At 57.1% G+C, this 18,425-nt stretch overlaps 1 protein-coding gene across 2 annotated transcripts in view; it reads left to right on the top strand.

Annotated features, from left to right (window-relative positions):
- EPB41L1 (erythrocyte membrane protein band 4.1 like 1) overlaps window positions 1-18,425 on the top strand; it is a 115,971-nt gene that overhangs the window by 17,852 nt on the left and 79,694 nt on the right. Inside the window, exon 2 of one of the 2 annotated variants that reach the window (XM_056122009.1) lies at window positions 372-420. The exons of the other annotated variant lie outside the window; for it this stretch is intronic. The gene's annotated coding sequence lies outside the window, so the exon portion shown is untranslated. The remainder of the gene's footprint in view (window positions 1-371; window positions 421-18,425) is intronic. 2 annotated transcript variants of the gene reach the window in all.

The raw sequence follows: 18,425 nt of genomic DNA, 5'->3' as shown, positions 1-18,425 counted from the left end.
CACTGGATTCCATCCACTTTCTAGATAGCCTGCATCCACCCCTATATGAGTCTCCATCACAGCCCCCCTAGACACGGCACCTCCACCCCCTGCCCAGCGACCTCCTCTGAGCCTCACACACCTGAGCGACTGGCGCCTTTCCAGGTCTCGCTCTGTCCCACTAGGCCCATGACTTCCCTCACTCCTGCCTGCCTGCCAGGCCCTTCTCCTTCCCTCCAGATTCCTTACTTTCCCTTCTGCTCTCTGCCTCGGGTCACAGGGCCTTTCTGCTCAACAGGTTCAGCAACTTCCTTAAGGTTTGTGTCAGGGAGACTCGGATCACGGCTCTGGGCTGGCCGGGTCCCAGGAGCTAACCCTGTTTCCTCCCTCAGGTGTGTGACTGACGTCCTTCCCCCCGGGAGCCGGCGTGGCCAGAGCAGGGTGAGTGTGCTGAGGCCCAGCCTCCTTTTCCTGCTGTGGTGGGGTGGGGGGTGGGAACAGATGAGGCCCAGGGGCCCCCCAGCATGCTTGGTTTTCATATAGTCGACGGCTGGGGGAAGAATGAGATTGTTTTGGCCCCAGAATTCTGACGGGTTTGAGAAGGCAGGACAGCACCGAGTGGCATCTCTGGGCTGGGCTGTTTGCAAGCAGGCACTGGACTAGATGTCCTTCCGGTGCCTCTGCGCAGGGCAATATGCTGGGGCTACGTTGCGTGTCCAGGTGACCACTGGCCCCGGAAGCAGGCCTCTCTGGCCTGGTAACCCCTGTTTCTCTGGCTTCACCTCTCCTGGGTTGTAACCGGGATTCCGGTGCATAGCTACTGCTTATTTACCACTTTCTGCTGGACTCTGGGTTTCATGGACATTGTTAGAGCAGGAAGTAGGGCAAGGTACAGCCAGGATCATTAGATTATTTCCCAGAATTCCAGCAAGGAAAGACCCTTTTCCAATGGACCCCCAAGGAACCTCAGGGTGCAAAGTCACTAAAGGGGTCGCATCTGTGTTTGAGGCTGGGATGGGCCTGGGGGACCCCCAGCGAGCTGATGCCACAGCTCCCAGACAATGCCCCACACCCATCTTCGGCTGGCCTCTGTGCAGGATGATTTGGGGACCAGTGGCCTAGCCCACGTTGAGGCCCCCCTTCTAGCATGGAGGCTCTGTGACTCTGGCAAGATGAGAATACTGAGAGGGAGCCCAGCCAGTGGGGAGACGGCAAAGGAATGTGCAGATGTCCCCGTACAGTTACAAGTGAGACACAACTGCCAGAACTGGGATAGAGTCATTCTAGAATCATCTCCTCAGAGTAGCCTCTTTCCCTAGGGGCACTGGAGTGTGCATCCCCCATCTCTCTCTCTCTCTCTCTCTCTCTCTCTCTCTCTCTCTCTCTCTCTTCTCTCTCTCTCTCTCTCTCTCTGTTGGAGTGGGGGGGGGAGAAAGGACTCCGGGGGGTGAGGGTGGCCCTGCGCCAGGCTGAGGCAGGTAGAATGAACGCCAGAGCTGAGAGCGTGTTGCTCCCGGCGGTAGTGGGGGCAGGGGTGCCCTTAGCTTCAGTTTAAAGGAGCGATTTGACTCCTTCCTGCCAGACCTGGGCCCCACCGAGGTCTCTGGGCAGGAAGCGCCCTGGGAACAAGGAATCCTCTGTCCACAGCCTGCCAGGATATAGGCGGGGGACAGGGAGCTCCCCGGAGGGAGCCTGCTTGGTCTGGGCCTGATATTTCGGCAAGTGGGTGGGGATGGGGACACCTCAGTGGACAGATACCTGGTGCGAGTGTGTGTGTGTGTGTGTGTTTGGGCGGGGGGCGGGGGCGAGGTCAGGGGAGGAAGAGTTGATTTCTACATTTATTCCACAAATTCTTCACGCCTCTGGAAGCCCTCCAAGGGGCCAGGCGCAGAGGCGGGCAGCTTGTGGGAGTCAGAGCCGGTAAGACGAGCCGCTGGTACTAACCGCTGCCAGTTCCTCAGAGGAGACGGGAAGTGAGAGGGTGACAGGGTGACGGATTTTCACAGGCGGCCGAGCGCCACTGAGGCGAAGTCATTTGGCCTGTGAGCCCCCGGGGCCCCCCGTGCCTGTGCCATGCCGACACAGGCCTGCCTGCGTTGGGGGCCTCAGCCCTTCTGTGTTTGGGGCCTGTTTTGACTTTAGGAATATGGAGAGCCAACACGTCTGCCGGCCCCGCTCGCTTGCGCCCATGTGTTTAAACTCTGCAGTGGGGGCAGCAATCCCCCCCTCCGCCACACCCCCCACCAGCCTTTGTGACAGCCATGCTGGGCCTGAGCGGCAGCACTTCGTACATTTCCTTGCCCTCTGCTCTGCCGAGGGTTCTGGGGACCAGCTGTGTGGGAAAGCGGCCGGGGCGCTCGGAATGGTTCTGGAACCAGCTTCATAGAGGCCTCTGTGTGGCCCTGTTGAGAGGTTTGGGGTGGGGGGCCAGGGGAGGTGACAGCGCCAACACTGTCTTCCATCCGTCCCCGAGTGCCTGAGTGCCGGGAGGGTCCCCTTCACACCACACCCTGGGAACTTGGGCTCCAGCCGGAAAGTGATGTCCAGTGACTCTGGAGGGAAAGGGGGGCGAGCAGGATGGTTCATCATGGGATGGCAGGACCCAGGATCTAGGACCCCAGCGTGGCCCCTCCCTTCCCTCCATAGACAAGGCAGCTGTGTACCACTGTGGCACGGGGCAGACACCTATCAGGGAGGACACTCCTGTTCCTCCTACCTTGGCAGAGCCCTCCCTTTAGCCTCAGCAGGAGGAGCTGTCTGGGGGGGCAGGCTTCCCAAGGGGCACCCAGACAGGTGCAGATGTCCAGTCTGCCTTCCCTGGCCCCTGTGATCCCAGACTTCTCCCACCCTGCCTGCAGGGATTCCAGTATTTGCAGGTGTGTGTGTGGGTGGGTGGCCGGGGTGGGGGGTGGAGCAGGGCAGGGGACTCTTTCCACTGGGGTCTTCCTCCTCCTCATCCCATGGTCCACAGCACCTGGCTCATCAGGACCAGACTCCAACGTCCCTTCTGTTTCCCTCCTAAAGAACTTCCTGTTGGATTCTCTTTCTGATCCCTAGAGGCAGGCAAACACATAGGATTGTCTCCAATTGGTGGGTGGGTTTGATTTTATTTATTTTTATTTTTGGGTCACGGCTGGTGGTGCTCAGGGGACCATAGGGGGTACCAGGGATCGAACCCTAGCTGCTGGACTATCGCTGTTTGGTGGGTGGGTTTAACAGGTTTGGAGCAGACATGTGACTGTTCCAAGGCAGAACCATGTCTGCAGACAGAATCCAGCGCGTGGGACTCCCCCGCCCCCCCCCCCCCCCACTTTTCCCTACCGCCCAGTGCCAACAGCTACTGGGACAGCCTCTGGGACGTTCTCTGTGGGCCAGAGCAGGATGAAGGGAGCTATATCACAGATCAGACCTTGCCAGGATGCTAAGGCTTACAGAACCAAGCCTCACACACCAGTTCTGAATCTGAGGGTTCCTTAGTCTAGCCCTGACTTAGTCTCTGTCTGTCTGTCTGTCTGTCTGTCTCTCTCCAGTGGTTGAACCCAGCCTCATGCACTTAAAGCAGGCAACATTGTGATAAATCGATGCACCTAAAGTAACAGGGGCTTCCTCAGCCAGAGTCAGCGGCCACCAGGGCCACAGCCAGCTGTGTTAGCAGGGACCATGCAGTGCCAGGGGTTAGACTTGGGACCTGGAGCACACAGGGCAGGCTCTCTACCTCTCTGAGCTGTCTCCCCTGCCCTCAAGGTGATGCCCCTGCCCTATCCTTAGAGCCTGTAGTGCTGAGGCTTGAGCCCAGGCCAAGCATCCTGACACTGAGCTACGTCCTAGGCCTGACTTAGTACTCCCGTCAGCTTCCATCTCTCCAGCCCTTCCGTCTGATCTTGACGGAAATTACAGGCAACCCATCTCTTCCGACCAGGTGCATGGGATTGGCCACTTATTGGGGGTTATTAGAGGTATATGTGCCGGCCTGCTGCCGGGGGAGCAGATAGGGAAACTGAGGCAGGGATGGCTCAGTCTCTCCTCCAGGGTAGCTGCAGAGGCAGGGCTGAAAAGGGCACCACCTGGATTCACTCCTGGAACCATGTCCCCCAAGTGTTAATATTTTCTGCCACCGCAGCACCGGAGACCTTCCTAGGGGCAGCCTGGGCCTTTCCCGAGACGTGGCTTTCAGGCAGGACCAAGGAGGAGCCTGAGATGCGAAGGCCCCTGGGACTGGCCCTGCACTTGCTGTGGTTCTGGAGTGGGCACTGGATGGAGGGCATGTGCTCTACTCTCAGGCTCGCAGTGCTGGCTTAGCCTTGGTCTCCAAGGTCACTTGGGCCTGAGGTGGTCTGGGGAGGCCATGGGACTGCGAGAACCTGCCTTGAGTCAAGGTTTGTGGCCTCTGGGTGGGCTGGGTAAGGAGCCATCCCTGGATGCAGGGACTGGGGCCAAGCCAGCACCCAGGAGGGTCCCCTCCTCAAGCCAGCCGCCTCTCCATGTGTCTGCATCCTTGACCATCCTTACGCCCTCTGGGTCTCGGCCCCCCACTCCCCTACCACCTTCCCTCCCATTCTTCACAGTTCCTTGTCTTGCTGGCAGTCGGTGGTCCTGGAGCTGGGACACGTGGGGCTAAGATTTGCTAGGGATTCAGTTTGTCCCCTGGCTCCCCCCAGAGACAGCCAGGCCAGCCCTGACCAGCCCGAGGGGCCTGTGCAGCTGGGTCCCGTGGTCAGGACACAGGCTCCTCGCTGCAGGCTTTGGTTGATGGTGAGTCACACTCCAGAGGCCACACGCTACCCCCAGCAGTGAGAAAAAGGTAGGAAGAACCAGAACCCCCAAAACAGACTTGGGTGTCCTATCTGCTTCCGTTTACTCTAAGGTTGGCATAGCCCCTCCCCCCAATTTGTCTCTGTGTCCCTACTGCAGAGGTTAGGGGTACAAGGGTCAAGACTACGCAGCACCCTGCAGAGCTGGTGCCTGCCACACTGCAGAGCGTCCCTGAGCCCGCAAATGCGCCATGCGTGGCTTGTGGCCTCCGAGAGGACAGTCGGGCATTTTAGAAGCTAGGGTTAGTTCTCTCTGTCCCATTTAAACCCACCACCAAGCTGGTGCTCTCCCCGCTGGCGCCAGGCCTGACGGCGTCAGTGCTTGGGGTGGAGGTGTAGCGGGGAGGAGGGCCACCAGGCTGCCGGTACAGCTACAGGGGGGGAACTCAGGGCCTCGTGTGCAAAGTGCTCAGCCCTGGCTCCTCCCTGCTCTCAGCTCAGTTCTCTGCCCTTTGAAGCTTGTCTCCTGCCCAGAGGCGCCCCGGGATCCACTGCTGGGGCTGGCGTGTGTATGGGTGGGGGGCTGTTGGCGCTGTCAGGGCCAGGTGCAGCCTGGCTGGTTCTTGCACCTCTTCCATCTCTGCCCCCCACCTCCATCCTTGCGCAGGACCTAGAAGCAGGTTCAGCCCCCTCTGGGCTCCTCACAACGTTGGTTTAGTCTGCTGTTGTTAGTGTTCCTCGGTGCTGGTACTGGGCCTCAAATTGGGGATGGGGGCTGTCAGGTGAAGCTTGTACCCTACCTGTAAGCTGCCTCTCCGGCCCTAACCTAGTTTCACCGAGTTCCTGCCATGCGCCAACCACTGTCCCATGGGTGGGGTACAGAGGGCAGCCCAGCGGGCCCACAGCATTTGGTTCTGTGCAGGGGAACTTGGTGTTGATACCTAGTGGTTCCGGAGCCTCCGGGCCAGCGTCTCCCCTCCCTCTGTGGGGTGCATGGTTTCCCCTGGACTGTGCTGGCCCCACCTCTGCTATGACCTCAGTGGTTGCTGTTGACAGAGATGCTGGCATCTGTAGGTCCCTGCTGGCCCAGTGTCCAGGCTCTGGGGATTCCGAGGGTCTCTGCCTGCCCCACACAGGAGCCTGGGTGCATGCAGAGGGCTGCCAGATCCTGGGCCCAGGGTGGGGAAGTAGCTGCAGAGAAAGTCCCTTGGCCTGTTCGCTTTCGTTCCTGCCTGCTCAGGGTCTTGTTCCAGCCACGCAGTCCCTGCCAAGGAAGCCAGGCCTGTCCTGCAAGACCTCCACACACCGGGGACACCGAGACTCTCCTTTATAGGGGACCTGGGGGCCAGGGGTGGGAGCACCAGTGCAGGGTCCCCTGAAACAATGAAGCTGACTGTCCCCCCACAGGAAGGGGGTACCGGTGAGAGCACAGCAGATCCCCACAAGTCCTCAAGTGTTGCCTGTCAAGAGCTTCTGTAGAATTTGGGTCTTCTGCCCTCATCTCACTGCTGTTTGCATCAGGGCAGTGTCGGGGGGTGGTGCCCACCACATCCTGGACTTGGTCCCTGGCATGGAGACAGTGATGGTGGGTACTGGGCAAGGCTGAGGGTGCCTGACTTCATCTTGGTGGCTGTGGTTCAGAGCAGAGACGTCTGTGCCATTTTTGTGCCCTCTCAATGCCTCCTGCTTGGTGTCTCGGACCAGTGCCAGGGTCCCTTGCCCAATGGGAGAAGCCCAGGGCAGGCCTGGTGGCTGCTGGGTGCTGGCTAGCTTTGGGGCTGTTGGGCTAGGCACACCCGCCCGCAGGGTGCCCCCTGCCCTCCCTGCCCCCGGGCTGTGCGTTGCCACTTCCACCCACCTCTGCTTCTCTGCCACACAACAGAGCTCCAAGGCTCCAGGGCGCTGCCACTAGCTCTGGCACAGGGGACTGGTTTGGCAGGTTTGGCCACACCCATGAGCAGCCGGAGGACTGGCCTGAGGTGGCAGTGTGCCCTGTCCACCCCCGCCCTGTCCTGTCCCTGCCCTCTCCAGCTCTCTCCAGGGAAGCTCTGAGGGGAGCAGAAATGGCTGGCACTCCTCACTCGAACCAGTGGTCCAGCTGTAGGAGTGGCCCAGTGAGCGGTGATGGATCCAAACTCAGGTCTGTGGAGTGGAGGAAGGGAGCAGACGAGAGAGGGAGGGCGAAGAGGGGCCCAGAGCTGGTAGCAGACGCTCCCCAGCACAAGACCCTCCCGCGCCCCTCCTTTCTGCTGAGATGGACCCAGAGGAGGAGTGAGTTGGCCCCCTCTGAGGAGCACAGCAGAGGAGAGCCCCATCTGGATGCTGTGGGGAAGATGCAGTCCACATCCCCATTCCAGCCGATGGCGTGCTGAGATGCCTTTGTCTGCGTTGCCAGGGGAACCAAAGTTTCTGCCTCCCTCCAAGGCTATGATTGGCTCTGGGTGGAGCTGGAGCCTTGGTGAATGAAAGGGTCACCCCTTGCCCGCCCTCCGCCCTCCAACCCACTCTTTCCATGGAGCAAGAGCCGGGAGTGGGCCTGGAGCCCCCCGGGGGTGGTGCTCCGCCCTCCAGCTCTTGAGGTGATGCCAGGATCCAGCCTCTCCTTCCATCATCCCAGGCAGGTCCTTCCTCCCGGGATAGAGAGCCTCACTTAGAGTGAAACTGTACAGAGCCACAGGCTCCCTGGGCCGTCCCTCCACCCGCCCCCCACCTCCCGGGGCTCTTTCCCCAAGGACACTGAAGGCAGTGGGCAAAGTGCTCTGGTCTTTCCTTGACCTCAAGCCTCTCCGCTCTGGTCCCTGGAAGCCCCCTCCGGCCTCCTGATGGTGCTCTCCTGCAGGTGCTCGGAGGCAGGCAGAGAGAGGAGCACATGGCAGTCAGCCCTCAGTGTTGCTGGGCTTGGTCCCCGTCAGCAGCCCATCCTAGAAGCTTTGAACCCACAGTTCCTTCATTTATTTATTTATTTACTTACTTATTTTTTCTTTTTGGATCACACCCAGCAGTGCTCAGGGGTTCCTCCTGGCTCTACACTCAGGATTTACTCCTGGCAGTGATTAGGGGACTATATGGGGTGCTGGGGATCGAACCCAGGTCGGCTGTGTGCAAGGCAAATGCCCTACCCACTGTTCTATGGCTCCAACCCCCTCCCCCACTGTCCCTTTAGCCCTTCCACCTGCCCTGGGGTGTGGGTGATAGTCACCCCGTCTCTGCTCGGGGCCGTGGGGCAGCGTGCAGACCTGGGGGTAGAAGTGGTGCTGCTGGGAGAGGCCTGGAGCTCAGTGGTTCTGGGTTCTGGGTTCCTGGCCAGCTGGGCTGTGGCTGGCTGGGGGCCCTTGAGGGCCGTCAGCATTTGTTTCTGTGTCTGTGAGAGTGGCCAGGGCGCAGCATCAGCTGGTGGCAAATGACGAACGAGGTGGCATGTATGCCACCCGAGAGGCAGAGTTCCCTCCCCCAGCCTCTGCTGCAGAAAGGCACGGAGCTGGGCAAAATCCACATCAAGGGGGGCTTGGGGAGCCATGGCCTGGGGTCCCACATGCTGGACCATGGCAGTGCTGGCTCCTGGCAGTGCCCGGAAGCGGGAAGAATCTGAGCCGGGGGAGCTATGTCAGGGCTAATGTTTGAATAACGCTCTCAAGATCCTCCAGAGACCTCAGATGAAGATTTCTCAGTGGTACTGAAGACAGAGCGGAGTAATGAGGCTGAGCTCACAGGCAGGAAAGGGGGCGGCCTGATTGGTACTGGCCCGGCCACACTCATTACTGCGGGCGGCGGAGGGGCGTGGCCCCTCGGTCCACTGGGCTGTGGCAGTTTCCCTAGAGTGGAAGTGCAGGGGGGCGGGGGACATGGAGTGACTCAGCCCCACTTGTGGATGCTGGGGGGAGGTGGGAGGCCACTGACCTTTGGCACCTGCTGTCACACTCAGCTCAGGGCCCAGCCCCGCTCCCACCTGACTCGCGGCTGTGGGCGCAGGAGGAGCTGCAGGACCAGAAAGCAGAGGACCAGAAAGAAGAGTTGGGGAAAGTGGGCCAGAGAGCAGAGGGGCCCTCCTGCTGTGCTGGGCTGGGGTGAGTGCGGAGGGGGGCACAGAGGGGAGGAGGGGGCTCCTTGGGAGAAGAACTGGGCACCAGTGTGAGGAGGGGGTGACCCTGGCCTGCCAGTGTGTCTGCTTGCATCGGGGCTCCCGAAGAGCCAGTCTCGGAGAGGCTGGGGATGGACCTGACAAGGACCGGGGTGTGGGTGTGAGTGTGGACCCAGCCCTGGTCTAACTGAGATGGGGGGTGGGAAGGGGCTTCTCGTTCCAAGGGTTGAGAAAATCTGGAGCTGCCACATTGTGTGCGTGCTGAGTGCTGAGTGCTGTGCCTGGGGCCAGGGGGTGGCCGTGGTGACCCCAGTGGGCTGTCCCTGTCTGCTTCTCCTGAGCTGCAGGCGCTGCTCCCAGGACACGCGGTGGTGAGGGCAGTGAGATGCTTCTGTGGGGAGGCAGGGATGGTCCCTAGTGTCCCAGGCATCTTGTGAATACGTCGGGGCACAGAGGCGTGAGGTCCTCAGGAATTCATAACCCTGTCCCTCCTTTCAGAACCCCCATCCTCTCTGGCCCGCTGTCATTTGCCTGCCCCTCTCACTCTTGCTGTTGTCTTCTCTTTCTTTTTTCTTTTGGTTTGCGTATATGAACCACAGCTGGCAATGCTCAGGGATTACTCCTGGCTCTGCACTCAGGAATACCTCCTGGCGGTGCTCAGGGAACCATATGGGATGCCAGGATCGAACCCAGGTCCACTCCATGCAAGGCAAACACTCTCCCCTCTGTTCCAGAGTAGCAGAAATTTGGATAAAAGAGTGAGGAGACCAGAGGAGGCTTGAGCGGGGTCCGGGCTGCTGAACCTCTGGCCCTTCACCCAGGTGCATTACTGGACAACGCTCCAGACCCAAGTCTGAAATCCAGGCAGGTCAGAGCTGTGTTCTTTTGAGAGGCACTGGAGAGAGGGGCAGCCACCAGTCCTTGGCTTGTGGCACCTCACACGCCTCTGCTCCCTTTCCCCTGCGCTCCTCTCTCACTTAACCCGACCTTGGGATGGTGTCCTTGGGTGGCTGGGCCACTTGGACAGTCCAGATCCATCTCTCCAACATTCTTTTTCATTTTCAATTAATTGATATATATATATATATATATATATATATATATATTTGGTTTTGGGTCACATCCCGTGGTACTCAAGGCTTACTCCTGGCTTTGTGCTCATGCATCACTCCTTGCAGGGCTGGGGGGAAAAACACATGGGGTACTGGGGATCAAACCTAAGTCGGCCACATGTAAGACAAGTGCCCACCCTCCTGCCCTGTCACTCCAGCCCCTCCCAGCATGCTTAACTGGATCACATGTGCAAAGTCCCTTCTTCCCATTCAGATTCTTGGGATTAGGACGGACCTCTTGCAGTGGGGTGTGTGGGTGATGGTAGGATGGTATCATCCTCTCTGGACTCCCAATCCTGCCGGTTCTACTAGAATTGTCCTGCCAATCTGAGAGACAGAGAGAGAGGAAAGAGTGAGAGAGAGCGAGAAGAGAGAGAGGATAAGAGAGAATGAGAGAGAAGAGAGCTAGGAGAGAGAGAGGAGAGGATGAGAGAGAGAAGAGAGATAGGAAAGAATGAGAGAGAGAGGAGAGGATGAGAGACTTAGGAAAGAAAGAGAAAGGAGAGAGAGGAGAGCTGGGGGGAGAGAGAGAGAGAGAAGGAGGGAGGGAGAGGGAGAGAGCATGAGTGTGTGCACCTGTATCTGTGAGACTATGAGTGGAGAGGGTACCCAGAGTGGGTCCCATCAGGCTCTCCTGGGTGCAGGGCCTTGCTGGGGCGGGGCGCCCTGTGGCTGTGGGGTGCAGATGTTCCCTGCCCCTGTGAGTGTCGCCTCCAGCCTCGGGGTCAGGACCACATACCGCTGGGCATGTGTGTATGTCTCAGTGTCTCTTCGGCCATATTCTTGGGAGGGACCAAAAAGTAACTTTTAAAAAAGGCCCTTTCTGTTCCTGTTCTAAGCAAAATAATTACACAAGTGACTAATTTTATCCCTAATCCCGTAATTACTTTATTATGTAGCTGGTGAGAGGGCCCTGAGCAGCGCCGGTGGCTCCGCGTTGGCAGCCGGCCCACTTGGCCTGGTGCGCCAGTGCTGGGCCCCGCCCGGCTCCGGCCCAGGCCTGCCAGGGTGCTGGGGACTCTCCGGTTCCGTTCTCACTGAGGCCAGCTACCTCCCTGCCAGTCCCCACACAGAAGTCACTGCCTGGAGAGCAAGAGCTCGCGCTCCAGGTTTCTTAACTTATTTCATTTTGTGGGTGGGGTTTGGGCCACACCTGGCTGTGCTCAGGGCTTTGTCCTGGCTCTGTAAACTTAGGGGCTTGGGGGACCATATGTGGGTGCGAGGAACTGAACTGGAGTTGGCTGTTTGCAAGGTAAGTGCCCTGCCTGCTGTACTGTCTCCGGCCCCTGGCGAGCTTTCAGCTGGGAGATGGAGTCAGGGGAAGTTGAGAGAACCAGAGAGATAGTGTAGTGGTTAAGGCCCTTGTCTTGCATGTAACCTGGCTTCAAGTCTCTGGCACCACATATAGTCCCCAAAGTGCTGAGGGGTCACCCCTTAGCCAAGAGCCAGAAAATTATTCCTGAGGGACCAGAGTGATAGCGCAGGGGTAGGGCGCTTGCCTTGGTTCGATTCCCAGTATCCCCGATGGTCCCCCAAGCCTGTCAGGAGTGATTCCCAAGTGCAGAGCCTGGTTTGGCTCCAAAATTTAAAAAGGAAGGAAGGAAGGAAGGAAGGAAGGAAGGAAGGAAGAAGGGAGGGAGGGAGGGAGGAAGGGAGGGAGAAGAGAGAGAGGGAGAGAGAAAGGGAGAGAGGGAGGGAGAAAGAAAAGAAAAAATAAAGGAAGGAAAGAAAGAAAGAAAGAAAGAAAGAGAGGGAAAGAGAGAAAGAAAAGAAAAGAAAAGAAAAGAAAAGAAAAGAAAAGAAAAGAAAAGAGAGCAAACCCTTGAACACCACCAGGTCTTTCCCAAAGCAAAAAGAGAAAAAGAAAAGAAGTTGAGAGCTGCAGGTTCCAGCCTGACATTGGTCCTGTCAGCTTGCTCTATGACCCTGAGCAAGTCTTTTCTCGTGGTGACAGCTCTGCTGTCTGTGGAATGGGCCCCCGCCAGTTACCACCTGTCCTGTTTCCAGGAGGGAGCCGGGGCTCTGCCATCAGTTAGGGTTTCTCCTACTCCCCCTCAAAGGACGCCGTGGGGTGGCCATGGGGTAGGGGCAGGGCCGGCTTAGCCCCCGTCCTCCCCCACTGTCACCCACACACTGGAGGGCTCTCGTGAGGATACACTGGGGCAGGGAGTTGACACCCAGTTCTGCCTGTCCCCTCGTTTCTTGCCTTTCCCCTGGGCCAGCCTCCCAGAATTAGGCTAGTAAGGGTGACTCAGCCCTTTCAGAGTTGAATGTGTGAAGTCGACACAGTGAAAAATAAGGGTGGCAGAGGACATCGGGAACCCCCGTGCCCGGGAGTCTGGTTCGCTGGGTTGGTTTCACGCTTTGTCACTGGCTCCAGGATGGTGCAGCCTTCAGCAGGGTCCGCATGGCACACCCGTCGGTACCACGAGGGGAGAGGACTAGCTGATTCCCAAAGGTCTTCCGGTAATGCCCTCTCTGCCTCACCTGGTTCCAGAAGGTTCTGTGGGGAAAGGGGTCAGCAGGTAAAGGAATTGGCAGCCCTGATTTCTTCCCCCAGCGCTACCGTGGGCGCAGACCCTGCTCAGGCTGGCCCGCTGAGTGTGCAGTACACTTCGCTTGCCATGGGGGAAGAGCAGAGAGCGAGAGAACCGTTGCTCGCTACCCTGCAAGCCTGCTGCTTTGCCTGGACACTGCCTTCTTGGGCATCGGGGCTGGCCTTTTCTGGCCTCTGCGGCTACCCTGGACTCAGCCCAGGATGGCTGCAGGGGGGATCTGCAGAGGGGACTGAGACCTCGACATACTGGGTCACCATCAAAGCCAGCCTCAGCTTCCCTCAATAGCAGGTCCTTGCAGAATTTGCCTGCTGCACTCATCAGCCCTGAGGGGCAGCGCTGGACAGTGGGGGAAAGTGTGAGAAGAACGAGGCATTGCTAGGCTGTCCTGCTGGGGGACCCAAGGCTCCTAGGATGGCACTTAGGGCTGTGAAGTGATGCTGGGGCTCCAACGGGCGCCTCCGCACCCCAGGCTTCCGAGGCAGGCAGGCGTGTGGCTGCTGAGCCCACCCCTTGTCCCTTCATTGGGTTTTGAATTCCCGCCCTGTTTCCTTGGGAGGGTTACTTTATCTGTCCGAATCTCCATCCTTCCTGCTGGGGGACCATATGGGGTGATCAGAATGAAACCCACATTGGCTGCATGCAAGGCAAGCGCCCCACCCCACTGTACTGTCTCTCCAGTCCCAGCTTGACTTAGGAGTTGATGGAGATAATGATGTGGCCAGTGGCCAGGGGGCAGTGGGTGGTCCATCTGAGTCCAGGTCTACCTTACTCCTGTGCCCCCAAGTCCCCTCTCCCCACCGTGGTGCTCCCCACGTGAGACTCAGAGCTCAGGACCTTGGACCGTGATGCTCTGCAGTTGGAAGTTGCCCCCTCTACCTGTTACTGTTCATCTCTTCCTCCTGGGCTTTGTTTGCCCTTCCTGTCTCCCAAAGGATTCTGGGAGGAGAAGAGGGGAGAGGCCAGGTTTTCCCAAGGCCTGCGTGGGAGTGGTCCCTGCCCCTGACCTTGCTGTGCGGGCGCCCAGGAGGGTGGCTTGCCCTGTCCCCGCTGCTTCACACCTCCAGCTCTTCCCCGAGCTGGCTGCTTCTCACCCTCTTTCATCTGCAGTTTGATTTTCTGACAGTTTTTAAAGTTGCCTTTTCCAAATCATGGTAAAACACACAGAACATTTGCCGTTGTAGCCGTTCCGGTGCAAGAGCCTCGAGCCCTGTCCCCTCCCGGCCTCCCACAGTCTGCATCCGGCTTGGCGTCTCTGCCCTTGACGACTCTCAGTTCCCGGTGTTGGTGGGACCGCATATCACTGTCCTTGTGTGATGGGCTCATTTCACAGAGCAGGTCTTCGGGGATCATTGGTGCTGTCACCTGTGTCAGATTTCCCTCTTTTTCAAGACTGAGTACTAGTCCGTGGGATGGATAGACCCCATTTGCATCTCTAGCCACCCCTTGGGGACCTTAGTGTTGTGTGGACACTGCTGGATCATCATATTACATGTCAGTGTGCAAATATCTCTTCAAGAGCCTGCTGTCAGTGTGTGTGTGTGTGTGTGTGTGTGTGTGTGTGTGTGTGTGTGTGTGTGTTAGGTCACACCTGGAAGTGCTCAAGAATCACTCCTGGCTCTACGCTCAGTCTTTGGGGGACCATTTGTGGTGCTGGGGAGCAAACTGGGCCAGCCATGTATAAAGGCAAGTACCTTAACTCCTGTACTATTTATCTGGCTGCAGCACTTCTTTTTAGTGAAAATAGTTTTATTTAAAGACATGCTTCAAGAAGTGTGAAGGGGTCGAGAGAAAGAGGGAGGGGGTGTTCAAGAGAGAACACGAGCCTCTCCAGGGTTGGAAAAAGCCACACCTTTTCCAAAGCCACGCTTTGTTGCTTGTTGACTCCGTGCCAGGAGCTGGGGTAAGCCCTTGACATAGATTACCTAGCGCAGAGCCTATATCCGGCCTGCTTTGAATGTATAATGATCCCTAGTTCGCAGCGGAGGCAGGCGAGAAAGGGCTCAGAGAGGCTACGTTATTTGCTCAGCCTGGGAGCCGGGACAGGGCGCCCTGCCCAAGTTCTGCCGGCGAGACTGCACCGCCTCCCAGTGGCCCCTGCCCGCGTCTGTCCCATCTCCAGCTCTCTCCTGCCCCAGCCTTTGGCTCTCTCAGGAAGTCTGGAGCCAGCCCACAGACTGCTGGGAGTTTTTTGGTCTCTTTCATAAAAATTTTTTAAGAGTGAAGATCTACACTTTGCTTCCTGGTAATAGTTCAGGGGTAGCTGCCTACCTCTCGGTGACCTGTGGGCGACTTTTGGGTGCAGGGAGCCTGCCCAGAGGACGCCATACACCGCGGGCAGGGACCCTACCTACTTGCCACTCTCCTGGTGGGGCCGGGTAGGGAAGGAAGGGGCCCAGTCAGACTGGGCCTCCTCTCCTGGCACCCTGATTTCCCAGCAGCCGCCCCGAGGTAGACAGTTTATTATTTTATTTTGGTTCGGGGGCCACGCCTGGCTGTTGCTCATTCATCACTCCTGGTCTGCCCCAGGGGAACCAGATGTGGTGCCAGGGATCAAACCTGGGTCATCTGTGTGGAAGCCACGCCTTATTCCTGTACTCACTCTCCACCCCAAAGAGCAGTTTTGTGGAAGGATGAAGGAGAAGCTTGCAGGTGGTTTTCATGCACTGGTTTCTGATTGCCTTTTAAAATTATCTCAGAAAATTATTACCTCATTTGGTGATCTTTTCACCATTAGTCTGTGTTCAAGCCGGACTTAACATGTATGTACACATCATCTCTCCCTGGCATTTTGTTTTGTTAATTTGAGAAATCATTTTATTTTTGGGTTCTGGGCCATACCCAGTGGTGCCCAGGGCTTACTCCTCCTGGCTCTGTTTACAGGGATCAATCCTGGCAGAGCTTCGGGGACCATATGGAATGCTGGGGATCAAATCTAGGTCAGCTGCATGCAAGGCAAGTGCCCTACCCACTGTACTATCTCTCCAGCCCCTAAATTTTTTTTTAAATTGCAGAACATTTTAAACACGCATAAGAGAGAAGAGTCTAATGAACTTCTTCTAAGAACACATCGCTCAGTTTTAACAATTATCAATCTGTATTCATAGCACATCTGTTCAATGACGTGGAATTTGAAACTTTTTTTTTTAAATCATTCACCACAGAGGCTCAGTGCTGCGCACATAGTAATTGCTCATTAAATAGAAAGATGCTAGCTGATTACAAATCTTTTTCCCTCCCTGGGTCTGCGATCCCCAGCTGTGTGATGGGGAGTGGGGGCAGATGATTTCCGGGACTGTGGGGCTGTGGTCAGAGCACCCCCTGGCCACCCCCGTGAGCGGGGCCCTTCAAGATCCAGGTGTCTGCAGGCCTGTGAGTCAGTCCCCGTTCTGGGTACCAGTGCTGCTTGTAGGGTGGTGGGAGGCATTGAGGAGAACTACTGGAGCTGTTTTGTTGCTAGTACTTACATTATTGCAGATTTGGGTATTAATATTCTGGTGGGAAGGATGCAGGCATTTCCAAAACGCGAAAGTGACTTGGCATCAACTAGAATTCCAGCCCGAGGATTCAGCTTCTTTTGTCGCAGTGAGGAGAGCGTCACAAGCTCCAGGAAAGGACAGTGCTGCTGGAGCTGGGAGCCCTGTTGGGAAGCTGGGAGCGGGCTCCATGTGGGGGCGGTGCAGGCTGATGCTGCCGGGTCCCGGTGGGTGCCGTCAACACCCGCACTCCCACCTCCTCCCGGGAGCCTGCCAGCTGCCCCTTCCCTCCAGGAGACTGGCAGAGCTGGGGAGCCCAGAGGTGGTGCTGCTGGGCGTCTTGTTGCTAGGAGACAGGAGAGGCAGCGAGATCAGGTTGCCATTTGGGTGGGAAGGATGGGCTGGGTGGGTGGAAGGCTTGCGTGGGCTTCTGAGTGTGTGTGGGGGGGCGGGGGGCAACTGTCAAGTCAGTTAGGAGGAGGGGAAAATCAACGTAGAGGAGGACGCTTTAGACCCGGGGGCTGGGGGCAACCAGGTGTTCCTTCCTGTTTGTCTCTGGGTGTCACTGTCAGACCTAGGGGGCTGGAGACATAGTACAGTGGGAGGGCACTTGCTTTGGACACAGCAGACTGGAGTCGATCTCAGCTTCCCATACATGTCATGTTCTAGGTCCCCTGAGTACCACCAGGATTGATTCCCAAATGCAGAGCCAGGACCCTGGTCATCACCAGGAGTGACCCCAAAACAAACCAAGCCAGATCTGGATGCAGTCGGATCCGGCATGACCTATGGAGGCCATGCTGCGGAAGTTGCGGGGCCTCCGTTTTCTCATCTGTGTGACTGGGGGCAAGAATGCTTCCTTCGCTGCGTGCTGGGAACATTGAGTTGTGTGTGATGCAGAGTACTCTCTGGGGCCAGGGAGATAGTACAGCAGGTAGGGCGCTTGCCTTGCATGTGGCTGGCCCGGCATTCCGTATGGTCCCTGAGCCCCACCAGGAGTGACCCCTGAGCACAGAGCCAGGAGTAAGCCCTGGGCACTGCTGAGTGTGGCCCCAAAACCAAAACAAGGGGGAGAAATGAACTGCTCTCTGTAAAGGAAGACAATCCACACAAGTGAAGGTCTACTGCCACGTTTGTCTTTACTCTGATGACTGTTCTGCCCTCACTGCCGTCCACAGTAGAGTCCAGGACAGGGAGCCCTGGAGCGGGGGGCTTCCTCTGTGTAGACCTCCCTGGGGGGGATTGACTGCATGGAGCTTCCCAGTGGGTGAAACTCTGGGGGACCTCAGAGACAGGCAGCAAATGTCAAAGCCAGAGAGAGACTCAGTGACCAAAGAACTGGGATTTCAACAGCGTTTTTGAACGTTGAGACCGGCTGCTATGAGTCAAGTGAGGGTCCAGGGCCCTCGTGTTGTTGTTTGGTTTGGAGGCCACACCTAGTGGTGCCAGTGGGTGGGGAGTTGCTACAGGTGTGCAGGGGGTCATGTGCCAGGGACCAAACTCAGGGCTCCCATAAGCAAAGCACACATTCCAGTTCTTTGAGTCATTTCCTTGGACTATCTTATTGCTTATCTTTTCTTCTGGGGCTGGGGGGTTGTTGTGGCCATGTCCGTCTATACTCAGGCTTTCTCCTGGCTCAGTGCTCAGGGATCACTTCTGGCAGTGCTCAAGTGACCATGTGTAGTGCTGGGGATCAACCCTTGGCCAGCGACTTGCCAGGCCCTACCCACTGCGCTCTCTCTCTCTCTCTCTGACATCATGCTTTTTCTTAAATAATGCTTTTCTCAGGAATTAAATATATGTTAATACACACATAGAAACATAGAAAGTAAGTAATTACTGTACGAAGCCTAAATAGACACAAAAGAAATCAGGCCAGAGCTCTAAAATAACCTGTGGGGACATTATTTTTGGTACACTCCTCCCAGTTTACTACTTCTCTGCATGTGTACACACCTAAGTATAGAAATTGGAACCTCTGTGCCACAGCCATTTGTACCCGTTGTTTCCCGCATTCTCTCGCCTTGGTTGTTGTTGCGGTGCCGGGGTCACACACTTGTTTGTGGTGTCCTGAGGGCTCCACACTTGTGGCGTGGGGGTCACACGCCAGCAGTGCCTCCGGGGATCACACTCAATGGTGTAAGTTGGTGCTGAGGATTGAAGTCTTGAAGGGCAAGAACTCCTCCCACTGAGGCGTATCCCAGGGCTCTGAGCCTGCTTTAGGGGTGTCTCTGTTATGTTATGAACAGTGTTACCTAGACTCATGTAGAACCATGACATATTTTTAAATTTTATTCATTTTATTTATTTAATGGCGGAGTGATAGCACAAGTGGGTAGGGCGTTTGCCTTGCATGCGGCCGACCTGGGTTTGATTCTGTGTACCTCTCGGAGAGCCCAGCAAGCTATTGAGAGTATCCCGACTGCATGGCAGAGCCTGGCAAGCTCCTCGTGGTGTATTTGATATGCCAAACA

Source organism: Sorex fumeus, unplaced genomic scaffold (assembly GCF_029834395.1).
Source record: "Sorex fumeus unplaced genomic scaffold, SorFum_2.1 ptg000044l, whole genome shotgun sequence".
Taxonomy (NCBI): Eukaryota; Metazoa; Chordata; class Mammalia; order Eulipotyphla; family Soricidae; genus Sorex; species Sorex fumeus.
This window is presented reverse-complemented; position numbering and strand designations above follow the sequence as displayed.